Here is an 18,789-nt window from a genome sequence, read left to right on the forward strand (position 1 = left end):
TTTTTACATATTTGTAGGCCTCTCGAAGTATGCAGAACAATATTACTTAATTTTTTTAAAATGTGGGAGGTAGGTCTTGGTCTTTCTGCCTCTCTCTCAAATGCCCCCCTTTTGCTGTTGACAATAGCCACACATGTTGACAGGCACAGAAAGTTCAAAATCATCAAAAGTCCTACCAGTGACGAAGACAGGAAATGGAAATTGGTTCAACAAGGGCAAAAAAATGAACTTTCTCACAGTGTGGGAGGCAAGACATACCTGCAGGAAGTTCTTAAGAAGGAAAGAACCCATAGTCTCTACACATTGGTTTCTCCTTCCCTCAGCAAGTGGTATTCAGTGACATATTGTCTCTGAACCAGTGGGAAGCAGTCTTGTCCAGTTTTCAGATCTTAGTACCCCCCAACAAAGTAGATGTTGTTCAGGAGGATCCTCCAACCATCAGCAGAAGTTTGGAGGGAGAGTAGGGGACTGCTGAGGAAAGGGGGTATGTTAGAAGGGAAGGGAAGCGGGACCACTGTCCTCCTTCCATTTTATCAAAGGCCTCCAAGTTGTGACTGCCGTCAAAAAGTTCAGATATCCTGTTAGTTGAGTCCAGATAAAATCTCTGTATCCTGGTGAAAAAGTAGTTGCCTGGACTTTGCTGACTGAAATTACAAAATGACTTGCATGCTAACTTGTCTCTAATTGTAGTACACTCCATTGGCCTGAGGGGTAAAGCTAATATGTGTTCACTCCATTGGCCTGAGGTGTTAAACTGATATGTGGGAAGGGGGTTGTGGTTATGTGGTAATTCTCCAGACAGAAGCAAGATTTAGTCACCAGCAGTTGTTTAAAAAGAATATTTAAGTGTCCCCAAGGGAGGGATCACAGTTTTCTGATTCCAGTCGGCTGAACATAGGCAGTGTCTCTTTCAGTAGGATCCTTAGGTAATATTGTACAATATGTCATGTGATGGGTCCCAAAATGGTGACACCAGGATAACATAACGAGATTATACATTTTCCCCTGGTTTTTAAAATGTAAAAGTATTTGAATAAAAAGAAAAGGAAATGGTCAGATCAAAAAGCAGTAACGATGAAGAGTGATGGCAGGTAGACCAGGTGCTTTTAGTCTGAGTTTAAATGCCTGTGTGCAGGCTGGGCAGGGCTTGTGTGCTGCCACAGCAACATGCAGTACTGAGGAGGCTCAGAGCTGGGTCTGGACTGCTGGCAGTTTAGCAAAGGATAAAGGCCAAGGTTGCCAAGTCCGTGGGAGAGTCCAAAGATAAGTCAATCAGGCCAGGAGTCAAATGCCAGGAATGCATACAGCAATGAAGAGAATCCAAGAATCAAGGTCAAAAGCCGGTCCATTGTCAGTCAGGTCTGGAGACAACAGTGGTGTGCAGACAAGGTCAGGTAGAATCCACTTTGCAACCACAATTGTAGTTTCTGCCCAAGGCTTTTTATTCCTCGGAGCTACTTGCCTAAGGCTGCTCCTTCAAAAGCTCTGGGCATTATTAATTAATTAATTAATTAATTAATTAATTAATTAATTATCATATTTTTGTTTCGCCCTTTCCCAGAGGGGCTCAGGGTGGGTTACAACAAGTGAAAAACACACTAAAACATTTAAATTGAACATTAAAACTATAAAAATGCCTACAACAGTCCAATATGATTAATTAATAATAATTTATAAAAATAGATGCCAACTTGAATGAATCCATACCCTCTCGGGTAATGCCTAGCTTGTAGTCTTGCTGAGTGACGTCTCTCCGTTAAGGCCAGCCTCAGTCTCCATCTGTACCTCAGGCTTACACCTGGAGACTCTGAGCTGCTAGCATCATCTTTAGCCCTGCTGATTAGTTCTGAGCCAGAAGCCTGTGGGGTTCACACTCTACCTGTTCAGCTGGCTTCTCTCTGAAAGGCTCCATTAAGCCTTTCTCAGGCAAGCTGTCAGCTACAGCAGGGGCTTCCTCAGAGGAACTGTCAGTTGCAGTAGGGGGGGCCATGACAACCTGTATCAAAGAGTCTTTGGGCACCATAAAAGGCTAGCAAATGAATTATATTATAAATGTTCGTGTGCTAGTGCCTACCTTGTTGGGTTGCCAGGTCTCTCCTCACAACCAGTGGCAGATCTGGGGTGGGGTATAGGGAGCAACAATCAGCACCCAAAGTGCTGGCATCTCATCAGGGAATGATGATTGGCGCTCAGAGTGCCTGCATCACATCGGGGTGGGGGTGGGGGCTGCTTTAGCACTTGCCTCCCAAAACTCTGTGGTGGTTTCCATAGAGTTTTAGGGAAAATGATAGAGCGTCCACATTGTATGATGCTGATGCTTCCACATCAAACTGGAAATGAAATAATTGTGCATACCAGTCAGCCCACCCCCTTTGGTTGGCCTGCTTCCCCTGCTAATCAGGTATGCGTAGGAATGTATAGGGCAGCACTAGGGATCGGCAAGCAATTGCCAATTCCTACTGTCCACCATTTGTGGGCGCCTGGGAACCCTACTACCTTGTGAGAAGCACAGATTGAGGTTATTATTTCATGCTTGTGACACCTCAAGTACAATTGTGGTCTGGAAACTTTTTTTACAGAAATGAGGCCATAACTCCAAAACTGTGCAAGAAAAAAGTCTACTCCAGGGGTCCCCAAACTTTTTAAACAGGGGGCCAGTTCACTGTCCCTCAGACTGTTGGAGGGCCAGACTAAAAAAAAACTATGAACAAATTCCTATGCACAAATGATTGTGAAATGCTTCTGATTTCACCCTTTCAGTTTCCTTTCTGTCATGGTCTATTTTTTAGAACAGTGACCAGAGTAATGTCCTCCAAGTATACAGGTGTGGGCTCCAAATAATATTGTTGGGGAGGTTGCCAGGAATACCTTCCCGTAAAAAAAAAAAAAAGAAGCAGGTAACTTTCCCTTAATGAAAGCATTCCATCTAACCCAGGATCAGGTATCTTCCTGTGTTCTTTTCCTCCTTAGCAGCCAGCGGTAGCGATTCGCCAGCTCTGGCTGATTGCCAGTGGGAGTGAGGCGAACAGAAAGCCTGGGAGAGCAACACATGGAGTAAGCCTTCCAGAGTGGAAGGGCGGCAGGCTCTAGTTGGCTATGTAAGGTTTCCAACTCTGGGTCAGAAAATTCATGGAGATTTGGGGGTGCCATCATGTAACTGCAATCAACAGCCGTTGGGGCCAGTTCCTCCTCTCCCTTGAGCCCCCACTGCACATGAATGGAGCCATCGCCGCCATGCCTGGCGGGCCGGATAAATGCCTTCAGGGGGGCACATTTGGCCCCCGGGCCGTAGTTTGGGGACCCCTGGTCTACTCAAACTGGGGTGTGACTCAATCTCAAATGATGATGAGCTAGTTTCTCCCTGGACCTTTTCAGCCCAAATCTACCCAGGTTTTGTACAGTCTGTCGGTACATGCCTTTTCTGGAGACTCTTGGATTGGTGTGAGCATCGTTTATCCTCTTATGCACTATCGCTATCCCTTATTTGTACTCTGTTCTCAAGTAGTGCTAAATTGGAAATAATCCTTGTACTGATAAATATATCCTGAGCATGTAATGGTTTCCTAGTGAACTGCATGAACAGCAAAAGTAGAAACCTTGTTCTTATTCCATGAAGGGTGAGCTGAGGAAATTCTCTACTGAGCTGTAAGCTGACCAGACACACCAATCTATGCTTCAGCGAGAGAGCAGGTGATTGTATTCATTAAAAGCAGGGTTTGCATAAATCTCAGAGTTGCTGTTAGGCCGAATTTAAATGTGAGATTGGAAAGGCAAAAGATCGTCCCCATGCAAAAGTTTCTCAGAATCTTGTTTATACTGTAGCTTGTGCAAAGTGGCTATGCGTGCCTCGTTAGCACACTACCCTCAAGAGCTGAGGATCTCTGGTGTGCAAACTAAATGCTCATAACTCCTTTGCGCTGGTTGCAGCAAAGTATAAACCAGGTGCTAAATCCTGCTGAGTTGTGTAGGGAAGCTCTTTTGTTTCTGCCTGTATCCGATTTAAATTGGCTTTACTGGCAAAAAGGAAAAATTAATTAGTACAGAAAGGGTCATTGCAGGGAAGTCGCTGAAAGTGAGCACTTCAGTTATATAGATGACTAGAAGTGTCACAGATGATTAATAGTATGCTATTGCAGTGGGCTCTGGTGTGTCACTTGAGAAACTGAACAGATTTTATGATGTATAATATACCATAACGTGCTTTACTCTGTGCCCTTTGCTTGTTCTGTAGGTCCTTTGCAATGTTCTCAGATCGACACCCATCTGTCACCAGCAGAGACCTATTTCCAATCTCATCAACAAACCACAGAAACAAATTATCACCCCAGGGTATTTGCATATTCTCCCCCCACCCACCCCCAGCCATCTTCTTCCAGCTGCTCAAGTCTCATTCCACCCAACTATGATTGCATTGACAAGGGAGAATGAATGTTTATGTAACCAAACCCCAGTGTGGGGGATTGGTAACCTCTGGCCCTTGCTAAAGTAATCATTGTTACTGGAACAAGAGCTTTGCTGTACTCCGACAAGAAGGAGCGCCGCAAAGCCTGAAGACTGAAGGGGAGTTCCACTCTGGAATGGTTTCCTGTTTACCTTCAGGAAAGCGGCTGGTGTTGGTTGAGGCGTCGGTGTTTATTTGTGACTTGTGTGGACCTAGGTGGGAATATAGAGGCTTTGTGTTTGTTTTTATCGGTTGTATTTTTGTGTCAGAGTTACTCAGATGGAATTGTGGTTACGGTATGAGGCCTGCAAGTGGGTAGAATCTGCAAAGCAATAACTGTTTATTTGGGAGGAAGAATAAGGTCAGATTTTAAACTGCAATTAAACTTATGTCCATGCAAATAAAATGTGCTGGTTACCACTGAAATAGGTTATCCAAAAACAGTTGCCTTTGATATTATTTGCATCCTTCCCTAGCTCTATTTAGACATTACAAAATGATGAACGTTTGCATTGGGCACAGGCATGGCTTGTTGTCAGCCTTGCATTCGGCCTCTTTCCCCTTCATAGAGTCATAGAGTTGGAAAGGGGCATGCAGGCCATCTAGCCCAGCCCGCTAGTGTTTGTCCAGCTGCTGTTTAAAGATTGCCTGTGAGGGGGAGCTCACCACCTCCCTAGGTTGCCAGTTCCACTGCTGAACCGCTCTTATTGTGAAATTACTTTCCCAATATTATCCGGTATCTTTTGCTCACAATTTATGCCGATTATTAGGACTTTTATCCTCTACTTCTAACAGGAATAGTTCCCTGCCCTCCTCTTCATGACAGCCTTTCAAATACTTAATGAGAGCAATCATGTGTTCCCCCTGCCTCCAACCTCCTCTTCTTCAGACTAAATATTCCTAGGTCCCTAAGCCTTTCCTCATAAGGCCTGGTCATTCTCTTCTGCACCCGCTCCATTCTGTCCTCATGCTTTTTGAAGTGAGGCCTCCAGAACTACGCATAATACTTCAGGTAAGGCCTGGCTAATGCAGTATACCCCAAGGCAATGCAATCTTGCAATATGGGTGTTGATGCACCCCAAGATTTTATGATGTTTTATGATGTTCTATTGATTGTGCACCACCCAGAACCCTTCAGGGATAGGGCGGTATATTAAACTAGCGGGGCCCGGCCACGCGTTGCTGTGGCCATTGTCCTTCTCATCACAGTCTGCATCCCACACAGATGTCCATCCAGGTCCAATGATCCGCAGCATAGCCTTTTGGGGTGGTCAAATGGAATCCCTCTTTCCCTTTTCAATTCACATTGTTATATGGTACTGTCTTGTTTTTTTAGTATAAGGTAACCCTTTCCATTCCACAATGGAACTGTCCAGAGTGCGAATCCCACTGTCCATGAGGCTGGTTGATATGCACAGTCCTGGCTTGGGTAAGGCAGAACTGGGGCAAGGAGGCTATCCCAGTCAGGCAGCAGAGGCAGGGTGGTGAGGCGCTCAGATCGAGGCCAGCTCCCTGGGTTCTTAAAGGGCCACGATGCAAAAGAAGCGGAGCCAGTGGTGCTGATTCGCAGCCCCACCCCTGGCGGATTTTCTTAGAAGAAAAAGGCAAACTGCAGCTCGCTTTTTGTAAAAGAGAGCTGTGTGGCGAGATATGGGTGCAGGAAGTGATGGGTAAAGTGGTGGTTGGATGTGAGGGAGGGCAGAGTGAGGTGTGTGAGGATGAGCTGGAGTGCTGTATGAAAGTATGTGTGTTATGTGGTAGCAGTGGGTGAAAGCGGCAGCAGAGAGGTGAAAGTTACCTGCATGGTGAGGGGTTACCCCCCACCTGGTGTCTCACACAGCAAAGTGTGTATGTGTTTCACTTCCAGTTGTATTACCTAACAGTGTTACCTATTTACTGTTTTCACTGCTCATCTCTGCCCATCTGCGTGAACATTCTAAGCCCTCAGGCCACAGACAGGCTGCACGAACATTCTAAGGGTGACAGTTAAACACAAACAGCTTCATGGCTTGGTGCGCCAGGAAAAAGATGTTTTACCTGGCTCAGATATGGACTTTTGGCAATTTGAAGGTCTGATTACTTGCCCACAACAGGGAGGGACATCCTGTGAAAATTTGGGGGCGATCCGTTCAGCCGTTTCGGTGTTAGGGAGTGACTAACAAAGTCACTGTTAGCTTTTTATATATATATATAGATGTGATAAACAGATAGGCAGATAAGACCACATTATCTTTTTTGTCACCGCATCACACTTTCTGCTCCTATTTAAGCTAAGGTCCACCCGTGTGCAGAGGTCTTGTTCACACATTGTTTCCTCACACATTGTAAGGAAATTTGAATTTTTCTGTGTTCAACAACTGTTACTTTGCCATGAGATCCAGGTACCTGAGCCAACTGGAGTTTTTCTTCTGTATGAGATTGAATCCTGATCTTTCTTTATTTTTGTGGAAACCCCTCCCCCCACTAGCAAGTTTTAACTTTTTAAATGTTTGGGCAGTTTTGATAAATATTTCTGCCACTTTAGCACACATTTTATTGGCCCCTCCAAACAATTTCTCCTTTCTACTGGAGGCAGGGGGTATCTTGATTGGGTGTCTTCTTCGTTACTTGCAAGGAGGCAGGAACCACTTAACAAAGTTGAAACTCCCCTTCCTGTGACGTGCTCCAAGGCTAATTACCTCAGTATTTTTTCCTGCCTGCAAGGATTGCACGGTTTTTCGCGCAGCTCCTTTGGGAACTACCAAATACAACAACTCCTTGTGTATGTGTGTGCCTGTGTCTCCCGTCTGTCTCCCCCCTGCCTAATGTAAGTAAGTTGGAAGGGGAGGCGCGGCCAGAACTAGGGGGAAGTTAGTGGAGGGAGAGTTCTTTCCTCGACAGTAAAAGCTTCCCGCCATTTCCACCGGCTCCCGCCTTAAGATGGCGACCAGCTCCTTCACCCCTCCTAGGGAGGGCTTCGCTCGTTCCACGGCAGAGGGAACTCGAGCCGCCAAGAACAAAACGGCAGACATCCAGCCGCTCGGCTAGAAAGCGACGGCCAAGAAGAAAGGGACTAAAAAGTCCGGCGGCAAAATAGATGGCGCGCCCGCGCAGAAGCACCCGCACCAAAACGAAGCTGCTGGGAGCTCGGCGCCTTCCGAGGGCACTGCCGTTACAGGCGGCTCCACGGCCGGGTCCTCCCTGCATCCCATGCGGGATTCGGAGTCCCCGGCTTCCCCCCGCACCGAGGAGGAGAGACGGGTCCCTACGGAGCCTAGGCAATCCCAGGGAACCCAGGGGGAGGGGGCAGAGACGCACGAGGGCGCCAACCTCCAGCCAGACCCCGCGGCGGCAGCGGTCGCGGCCTGGCAAGCAGCCCCGCCAGCAGCATTTGCCCACTTCCTTTCGAATCAGATTGAAAAAGCCCTAAACGCCAGAGAAGCTCGCCAGGCATCCTCGGAAAGAACAGCCAGTAGCGCGGCCGGAGGTCTACACAGAGAGGGAGTAGACCTGGCCTACAGGAAAGCCATAGACTTCCCAGACGAGGAGGAGGACTCCTCCCCTGAGGAGGAGGGGGTGGAGGGGGCTAGATTTTCAGACACAGAAGAAAATCTTATAGAGGCCACAGAACAAGCCCCCAAGTTCTTCAAGTTGGAAAACTTGCAACTGCTGATCACTAAAGCCATCTCAGCCCTGGACCTATAGGACCAGGAGGGGGCAGAAGACCCCCCACCAGACCCAGACTTCCCCCCTAGATCAGGAAAACCCCTAAAAGGGTTTCCCAAGGGCAATCTGGACTATTTTCCCCAGGAACTGGAGGGAGAGAAGTTCTTCCCTGTTCCAGAGTACTTTGTAAGTAGGATCAGGAAGGAGTGGATAAAACCAGCCGCTCACAAGACTCTTCCCCCCTACTTCAAGAAAACATATCTTATGCCCCCACAATTTCACACTATGCTACAGGCTCCTCCCGTGGACGCCCCGGTAGCCGCACTTCACTCAGCAGACCTCGTAGTCAAGGAGGGGGAGGGCAACATTAGGGACCCCCTGGACAGGAGATCAGAGGCATCGCTTAGAAAGACGCATGAATGGTTGGCAGCTGCAACCAAGACCCTCACCCCGGCCTCTACGGTCGCCAGGGCTAGTGTGGTGTGGCTTAAGAGGGTACTGGAGCGTATTCCAGAGCTCGACACCGCCACCAGATGCCACCCTAGATGCCATCGCCCTGGTGGTGAGAGCCATGGCGACCAGCATGATTGCCAGATGCAATGCCTGGCTACGGCCTTGGCAGGCCGATGCTCGTTCCAAAAACGTAGTAGCTGCATACTCTTATCACGGGACAGCTCTATTCGGCGCCGAATTGGACAGAGTCCTAGTCGAAACTAAGGACAAAAAGAAGACAATGCCCAAAGCTATCAAACATGAAAAGGGCAACACCTCCAACAGCAGGCCCACATTCAGATCCAATAGAGTCCTCCCTAGATTCTCCAGAGAAGTGAACAAGCAGGGATGGCAACAGCGGAGCTCCTTTCGTGACAAATCCTTCCCTAAGTTGAACAACAAACAGGGGAAGCCCTTCAAGCCAGACTTTAAGAAATAGTGACTATACGGACGCACCGGTGGGGGGGCGCCTAACCAGGTTCTCTGCGGCCTGGCAGAGAACCCACGTGGACAGATGGTCCAGAGAGGTAATTCAGGAGGGCTACGTGATAGAATTCCTACAGTTTCCAAGGCAGCAATTCGTCCCTTCTCCAATCGCGGGAAAGTCATCCAAAACGCAAAGAATACTTCAGGCGGTGGCCCACCTGCTGACTATTCAAGCTATAGAACGGGTGCCGACACAGGAGAGATTCTCAGGCACGTATTCGCACTTTTTAACGGTTCCCAAACGCAATGGGGACTGCAGAGCAGTGCTGAACCTCCGGACGGTCAACAAATCGCTCCGCCTGCCAAAGTTCCGCATGGAAACTCTAAGAACCATATCGGTAGCCCTGAGGCACAACGAATTCCTCACCTCCTTAGATTTAAAGGAGGCCTACCTACACATCATGATCCATCCGGCCCACAGAAAATTCCTAAGATTCGCTGTGGGGCAGCAGCACTTCCAGTACAGGGCGTTACCCTTCGGCTTGGCCACGGCCCCAAAAACATTTTCAAAAATCCTCCTGGGACCCATCATCCAACTGAGGGAACAGGGGATTCACATACACCCCTACCTGGATGACCTCCTCATCAGGTCCCAGTCCAGACAACAAGCACGGGAGGATGTAGCCAAGGTCCAGGAGGTGCTGCAAACCCACGGATTCTTAGTCAACCAAGAAAAAAGCTCCGTCGTTCCCAAGCAAAGACTAGAACTTCTGGGAGCAATAGTGGACACGACCAAAGACACGTTCTTCATCCCTCCAGAGAAGGCACAAAAGATCCAGATCGCAATGGCGGCACTACTGGTGGCTCCTCGCCCCTCACTGCTCAAAGCAGCCAGCTTACTGGGTCTCTTTATCTCAGTCATGGACTTGAATCAATGGGCATGGTTCCACGCGAGACCTCTGCAACAGCTTCTATGCAGATTTCAATGGGACATAATCCAGAAGAGGGACAAGCCCATCTCCATTCCTACCTCGGTTCGTGCCAGCCTGAGATGGTGGCTAAGCAAACGCAATCTAGCACAGGGCAACACTTCCTGCACGCAACCAGGCCGCAGATTCACGGATTCAAGCTTGCAGGGCTGGGGAGCAACCCTCAACCAACAATTCACCCAGGGACAATGGTCAGAGGAGGAGTCCAAACTCCCAATCAACTTGTTAGAGACCAGGGCCATATTCCTGGTGCTGAAACATTTTCGCCCACAGATACATCAACATGTTCTAGTACGCACGGACAACGTGGCAGCAAAGATTTATTTAAACAACCAGGGGGGACCAAAATCCCCGAGCCTTCACCAAGAGGCGGCAAAAATTCTGACCTGGGCAGAAAAACACCTGCAGTCCCTGGAAGCCCAACATATCAGGGGGAAACTAAACAGCCAAGCAGACTGACTAAGCAGAAAGCAAATATTAGAGAGCGAGTGGCAGCTCAACCCAAGAGAATTCCAGAGGATCTGCAAAAACTTCAGCACACCTCTAATAGACCTATTCGCAACACCAAGCAATGCACAACTGCCAAAATTCATGACGAGACATTTTCACAAGGGGGCGGTGGAAACAGACGCCCCGGCAGCCGATTGGCCACAGGCCCTACTCTATGCCTTCCCACTGTTTCCCATGATACTGCGACTCCTGAAAATCCAAGCAGAGAGGGCGGAAGTAATCCTAGTAGCCCCCAGGTGTCCAAGGAGACCGTGGTTTTCAACCATCCAGGAAATGACCATCAGAGGACCAGTGGGCCTAACACCATCTGCGGACCTCCTAATACAGGGCCCCATCTGCCACCCGGACCCAAGCTGGTTAAACTTGACTGCGTGGCTTGTGAAAGGAGGAGACTAGCCGCAAAAGGATACTCAATCAAGGTCACCAACACTATCTTGTCAGCACGCAAGAAATCTACAATCAATATTTACAATGCTTCATGGAGGACCTTTGTTCGCTGGGCCCAGGCAAAGCACATCGACCCAGAGAAGCCACGAGTCAGAGACATCCTTGAGTTCCTACAGAGAGGGTTCGCACTTCGGGGATTCCACGTTTTTCTTGCGTTTCTATCAGCTCAGAAGACAACTCTGCACTTTTCAGTCACAGTTTGCCCCGGGCCTAGATCAAGGGCAAGTCGCTCACCAGACATCCCGATATCGTGGGGTTTCTCCGAGGGGTCAGACTTTCTCAACCACCGAGGGTACACAGATTCCCATTGCGGCGCCTCCACGCCGTACTGACAGCACTCACACTACCACCATTTGAACCTATTCAATCCATACCCTTAAGGTGGGTGCATATGAAAACCCTGTTCTTAATCGCCATAACCTCGGCAAGACGCGTTTCCGAACTGCAGGCCCTCTCGGCAGACAGAAAATTCTGCACGTTCCATCCGGATAGAGTGATCCTTCGGCTGGATCCAACCTTCAGCCCCAAGATTCCCTCCGCATTCCACATAAAACAAGAAATAGTGGTTCCAAACTTTATGCCTAACCCCGCTCACCCTAAAGAGAGGCTCTGGCATAACCTGGATGTGCGCAGGGCACTCAAGGCATTCTTAATTAGAACTGAATCAATAAGAAGATCAGAATCCATCTTCGTAAACATCTCTCCACCCAATGTGGGGATGCCCATGTCAAAAGCAGCCATTAGTACGACTCTTAAGGCTACCATCATAGAAGCCTACAAGGCTCAATCCCGTCCGATACCCACGGGAGTGACGGCCCACTCCATAAGAAGTGCAGCGGCCAACGCAGCCTTCAGAAACTGCGCCTCAGTGGAGGACATCTGCAAGACAGCTACGTGGGCATCGGCTTCTTCGTTTGTAAGACACTACAGATTAAACTCCATCGCCGCCTCCGAGTCAGCGTTCGGAAAGCGGGTTCCGCAAAATATCATTGGGGACTGATACAACCCACCCTTTTTGTGGGGACACCGCTCTGGGAGGTCCCAATCAAGATACCCCCCACCTCCAGTAGAAGGGTCCATTGAATACTTACTGTGAAGGGCCTTTCTACTGGACGGCTAGGGGGGTATCTTGGCCCTCCCTGGTTGTTATCAAACCCCAAAATTACGTTCTAAACAATATTCATAGTTTAGTTAGTTCCCAGGGAGCAATTAGTTTAGTGTTAGCGTGTGTTATCCTTGTGAGCACTACTTTGTCAGTTCGAATACTGAGGTAATTAGCCTTGGAGCACGTCTCAGGAAGGGGAGTTTCAACTCTGTTAAGTGGTTCCTGCCTCCTTGCAAGTAATGAAGAAGACACCCAATCAAGATACCCCCCTAGCCGCCAAGTAGAAAGGCCCTTCACAGTAAGTATTCAATGGACCCTTTACTTGTTATTTGTTTCTTTGTTTCATGGTCTCTGTTCCCCTATCCTGAAATGGGAACAAAATTTTTAAGATACTTCAGCAACACGCCACCCTATTCTACCATTGCCCCCCAAATCTCAAAATCCAGACATTCCCTGCAGAAACTGTACAAGAATGTTTAGCTACTTTTAATTTAATTAACATTTTATGTGTGTCTGCTGTGCAATTTGAGTTTCTTTTGTAGAGGTTCACAGCCTTTTTGAGCCTTTTTGTATTTTTGGAATTTTGAGTAGTGGACATTACCTCCAAAATGGCTGTTCACTGGAGGCAGAGTCAAACACAAAATGGCTGCCAGTAGAGGCAAAGCGAAGGACGATTGACCCTAATTGTTACATCTAAAGCCTCTGTGAAGGGTCAGTGCAATTCTTGAGCAATATTCTCTGTATACAGAGACTGGGGTTACATCAGGGAGTTGGTATTGAATGAAATCCCTTTCCCTTATTCTTCCAGGTGTGAAGAAAGCTTATCCCCACTCATGCAAGACTAGGGTATTGACAGTTTCACCCAATTTCCTCAATTTACTACAGGCCCTCCCTGCACCGTGCCATATGGAATATTTTCCAGAACAGTCCCTCAACACTCAGAAAGAGGCTTCAAAGGGATTGGTGAAGGAGAAAGAGACTAAGGTCCACTTCTGAGAATTTTTCCATTCATGTGCTTTAGGATTCAGTCTGTATGATTTGCAGTGGTTTTTATTATTCAATTACAGTGTAAATGTCGACTGTGACTGTAAATGTCTGTGGTACAAATTAGTCTCAGAGAGCCCCTGGTGTTTTCCTTGTCCCTCTTAATCCCTGACAGCTGCCTGGGTGCTCCACACGAAGGGGAAGTGCTTCTCTTCATGCCCTGGCATGGTTGCTAGTAGGACAGGGATGTTGTGGGTCTTGCTCAGAAAAGAGGACTGGCACTCCACAGCAGGGCCAAGAATGGATTGTGGGGGAAATTAAAAGGGCGTCAGCCAAGCAGTGGCCACACCCATTTTCTTGGTATATCTGGTTTTTTGGTACACCAAAAATGCATTGAGAGACACCACGTTGCCCACAAACGCTTTGCGTCCACAGCTGCATGGAGAAAAGCAGGTGAAAAGTACTACCAAATAAACAAGCGAATAAACCAATAAATATTGTGGTATTGGCGTATTTACTAGGTAAAAAGAACTAAAAAAACCTGAAGGATTTTCATGTGATAGATAATAGAATTTAAGAGGACACAATAAGCCCACTGAGAGGCAGATGTTCTGTGCTGTGGCTGCTTGAACTTTCATTGAAAATCACATTTGTAAATGGTCTGATGGGAGATATCCTTGCCTTTTTAATCATGGTTGCATTTTCGTGACACCAAGTTTTGCTTTGTGGTATAGAATGGGAAGCAGTCCATTTTGAGAACTGAGGTCTTGCTTTTCTCTCTAGTACATAGAGAAGAGTATCAGTTACAAAGGGTAGGGGAATAGGTAGTAATGGCTACCTCATTGCCTTGATTGGTTGGTGCAGTTAAAAACAAATGCTTGGGTTGTTATCTGACAATACTAAGAACCTGGCTGTCTTTAGTGTAGACTTCATTTGGAGAAGAGCAAACTGGTAGGTATGCAAATGAGGGAGCTTTGTGGGATAAGGGAAAGATATAATCTTTGGATTGGATCCAGCCAGCTTTTTCACTCAGCCAGTTCTGCTCTTTACTACATTGGTCATCCCATGTGGCTTTTACTTATGCAGATCCAATGATCCCCAGCATAGCCTTTTGGGTTGGTCAAAGGGGATCTCTCTTCCCATTCCACTGGTAAAAAGACTGGCTTCATCAAACCTTGTGTGTTTAAGTAACAAAAGAAGACCTACTTTTTTGGGTGTCTTTGCCTTAAACACTTCTCCCGTTTTCTCAGAAGCTCCTTTTTCTGCTGATACACTTCAGAAGGATAGGAAGCGGTTGAACCACAAGTGGTGCTAAAGCCAGACATTGTGTGCGTTCAAAAGTTCTATTGTTGCAAGCTGCAAGAAAATGGTTTCCCCTAAACGGTTGTGCCTGATCTTTTGCCCAGCCTGTATACATCTATGCAAATTTTGAAGTCATAAGGAGGGAAGAACAGAGAAGGTAGCTACACTATGTCAAGGTCATCTCATTGTAGAGAATGTTATCAGGCTTGTTCAGCAAGCAAGCAGAAGTTCAGTCAATTTTGTACATCATCTGAGCTATTTTATTGGTCAAAGTCATTGCAGTTATGCAAATGTTATGAACTGTAAAGAAAAAAAGAAAATTGGATAGGATGAAGAGACCTCTGGTGGTGTGTGTGTGTGTGTGTGTGTGGGGGGGATAAGTTGATGTTCCAAAATTTGGAGGGAGGCAGGGGAGACAGATGACAGAAAAGATAGTACTGTAATGTATTTTTCTAAACAATCAGTGAAATGACTACAAATACACTTAAAGATTAGTGTCTGTGCCCTCAAGCTGTTTCAGGAAAAACAACAAAAATTCACAGTTGGAAGTTAAAGTTCTTACAGCACTCTGTTTTGAATTAAACTAGTCTTTCCAAAATTCTGCTCATACTCATTGAGTTATGTAACATGGGTTCCTAGAGAAAGCTGTTTTTGTTTGTTACAGCCTAGAGTGAATGCTATAGTTGATATCTCTGATCCAAGAGAGTGCGGACACAGCTACGTTCATAGGGCTCTAAAATAATTCATGCTCGTTAGGTTTTTTTTACAGCGGATGAGGGTATCACAGGCAGGACTTTTCTGTGACAGTATCATCAGTACTGAGTACTGGCGCCTTTTTCGGGGCTCTTCCGTCCTGAAGGCAGAATTGGTAAAAATTGGTGCAACCTTTTATAACAAAGAAAGAAAAGAAACGGGAAAGAATGCTGACTGCAGGTAATATAATAGATCCAATGTGGTGCAGTGGTTAAGGAGTTGGACTAAAACTCATGTCCAAATCCCCTGTTGGGTGACATTGGCCCATTCACACACTCTCAGCTCATGCCCTGGCTAGTATTTGGATGAGAGACATCCAAGGAATGCCAGAGTGACATGGAGGCAGGCAATGGCAGACCACTTCCCAAAGTCTTTTGCCTTGAAAACCCTATAGGATCACTGTAAGTTGTCTGTGACTTAACAGCATAAAATAAAACCGGTAATAGGGAATTGAATACAGCCCCTCCCCCACTGCCTCTGATCAGTAGAAATTTGGCTATCCGTATTAATATGAATAAATATTTTTTCTTCCATCGGACTGAATTTTTGCTTCTACAGCTCTGCCACCTCCATTTTTTAATGGAACTGTGCAGCTACTTCATTGATCCCACATGGAGCTTTCAGGACACTAGCAAAAGTCTCAGAAATTCAGGCTTGGATGTCTTAATCAGATCCTCTGTTTGACTGAATTACCAGGATACAGCTGAAATCTATGAAGTTGCTGAAGCTTGCCCAACTTCCGTTGGCTGCAAACTATTCTTGCTGTGATGGGGTTATCCTAAATAAAAGACAATGTGCTAGCCAGTTCCTGAGGTTCCACAGCTCCATAAATAGGACCTAAGAACTCAAAATCATTCCTAGCTGCCATATGGTATATATAGAACCTTTAGGTTAAAGGCAAAAGATCACATCTGGGTTCATGTTTGAGTTTGTGTGGATTCTAAATTTTTGCTTTGATACAACACAAGATGGGTTAGAGTGATGGGCTTTTTTGAGACGGGAACATGCCAGATAGATTAGGAGATCTTTCCAAACTCTCCCAATAGGAAGTTCTTAAAGGTTTTCCAAGATGATGTGTGAATTCATGCAAGGGCCAATATCTTTTTTCCATTTCTGATCACCTTTCTGGCTGTTCCTTTCATCTTGATGTGATGGCAGAGCCCAGTCTATGTTAAACTACACTTCCACAGAGGCATCTCTGTGCTACTCAGAAAGAGCCTTGTGTCTAGAAAAATGTGAGTCACAGATGTAATTAATTGATTCCACTGAGGTTTTTCAAGACTCATTTTTCCAGGAAGCAGGTTGACCTGTTCTTATGTTAAAGAAAACGCTGAGCATTCTGGTTGCCAGTAGGAAGACTGCAGAAACATTCCCTCTTTGTCTTCCACCAGAATTCTTCTCAGTTCTCAGCATTGCCATAACCACCTTTTGTATATGTTGATACATGTCTTTTGAACATATGGGATGAAAGAGGATTTCTCTCCCACAGTGCCTCCCCACCCCCATCCAACAGTTTCACCTATGGTTAGTATCCAGGGGTTGAGGAGGGACCAGGATCCTGGAAACCTGGAGGGGAATGGTGGTTGACTTGTCACATGGCAAAGCAGGACTCTCCACTGAGTCTTTCAAAACCTTTCTGATTCCTTTTCTTTCTTTCCTTTTTTCTACATTACTCTTCAGACAAATGTTTCCACCTGGGGAACAGTCAACACAGACAACAAGGGGTATTTAGTCATCCCGTGGTTCAGATAGTTGCTGGCCCATAAATTGCAACCATTACAGTTGAATGCTTGACACATAGTTCACCTGTGTCCAAATGTGCTCATTGCTGTGCGATAGTGGAGAAAAGATGATTGTAAATGGATGATCACCTACTGCTTTGCTGCCACTGCTCCCCACCCCTGGACTGGTGTCACCACCCTGTCTGCTGTTCATCAGAAACTCCCAGAAATTAACTTCACAATTTTGTGATTTATTAGTGTGGTGTCTCCCAGAGTCCTTTATGCCAGAGCTTCTTCATTATTGACTGGTGAGTTGGCTGGAACTCTATAAATTTGGTGCGTGTATTTTCTTGCACTGCTTCATAGGAATTGTAGTTTCCCTCCCTACGTGCATCCACTGAAACCTTGTTTTTACTGTTTGGTTAATGAAAGATATGTCTCTGGGTTTGTTTTTCTTGCAGCATTCCTGGCATTTTGTGCCTGTTATGACCAATGTTTGTTACTAGAAGGTGAGCAATCCTGATCTTACAGTCAGTTCTGTGCATGTGCCAACATGGTAATATGCCATTGACTATGCAAGTGTAAAAAGCAGTGTGGTATTCAGTGGTCTCTTGCTTCTGTCATTGGGGACTCTCTTCAATCACTTTAGCTGAAACTCTGAGTGATTCTGAGCTCAGCAAGTATGGAGGCTACTTTAATGACCTGACCATGACCTGGTTGGATACTTACCTTCTCCAGCCTCACAGTTCCTGGACCAGACAGGTAAAAACATCTCCCTCAAGCTGCCACACAAGTTACCAATGCCACTTTTAACCTAGACTTGACCTGCCCAGGATTCTGTAGTACAAAAGGCTGCTATTCTGGTGGGAGATGTTAGTATGAAAATCTGTTGAGGGGGTTGTTGTAAATGAAGAACTATATTATTTCAGGCCTCGGTGGTGATCATCTTTGAGTTTCAGGTCTTAATATTCCTGCAGTTAAGTGAAAGTTAGTATACCAAGTATAAACTTGCCTTTGGTTTGCTGTAAGGGGAGCCTTTGGGCAGTAGTAACTATGTGATTTTATGAAAGGCCACCTCTTAGAATGATACTAGGAGGAATAGTTCCATATATGTATGTAACTGAAATCTAGTGTAACATGGGAAGCAAAGGCAATTGTGTCTAGATCAGTCATTGCCGAACATATTTCATGACTACATCGTTATCTCTACTTGAATTACCATTTCGATCTACCGTAAATGTAGTCCCAATGACAAACTTAAATAGGTTCTTTACTTGTCACATGAATGCCATTAGGAATTCAAGATCTGAGTCCACTTACCTGTACCTTTACTGAGATACAATCGTTCCCATTTCATCTTTGTTCATTTGCATTTGCTGCTGAGGAACTCTTGACGTTCTTACTGTACTTCTGTCCTGTTTGTGTGAACATGACCTTGGCTACTTGTTCAGGATGCACCACAGTGACCTCTAGTGGCTCCAGGTAGACCCACTGTCAATTTAGAGTTTAAAATGCAGACAAGCCTTGTGTACTTAGTCCGGGACTTAGAAGATAGCTTGGAATAGTGGACTGGAAGGGGACCTTTCAAAAATATGCGCTGAATGGTAGGCTGTACTGCACTACAGGGTATCCTGTCTATATTTTGTGCTTCTTTGACTAACATCACTTATAGTATTTTTCCCTTGTTCAGTTCCCTTGTTCAGTCAAATACTTTTCATTCTTGCATCCACATAGCAAGACTGGGGGCACTTTAGAAAGTTTTACTTTTTCGATACTTGTAGACAGTAACAAACTGAATAAGATAAGACAGAGATGATGCTGGCTCAGCTTGACAGGACTACTGCTTTAAATGAGATTGTTCTTCCTACCATTAATGGTGTGTAGCTTTTGCCAAGACCCTCTGTCAAGAAATTTGGGAGTCTTGTTGGAGTCTGACTTCTTATTGGTGAAACAGATATCTGGAACAGCCAAAAA

General features: G+C 46.1%; 1 protein-coding gene across 5 annotated transcripts in view; it reads left to right on the top strand.

The window, feature by feature from the left end:
- PLCG1 (phospholipase C gamma 1) overlaps nucleotides 1-18,789 on the top strand; it is a 100,402-nt gene that overhangs the window by 25,513 nt on the left and 56,100 nt on the right. The gene's annotated exons all lie outside the window — the stretch shown is intronic.

The sequence above is a fragment of the Sphaerodactylus townsendi genome, linkage group LG05, assembly GCF_021028975.2.
Source record: "Sphaerodactylus townsendi isolate TG3544 linkage group LG05, MPM_Stown_v2.3, whole genome shotgun sequence".
Classification (NCBI taxonomy): domain Eukaryota; kingdom Metazoa; phylum Chordata; class Lepidosauria; order Squamata; family Sphaerodactylidae; genus Sphaerodactylus; species Sphaerodactylus townsendi.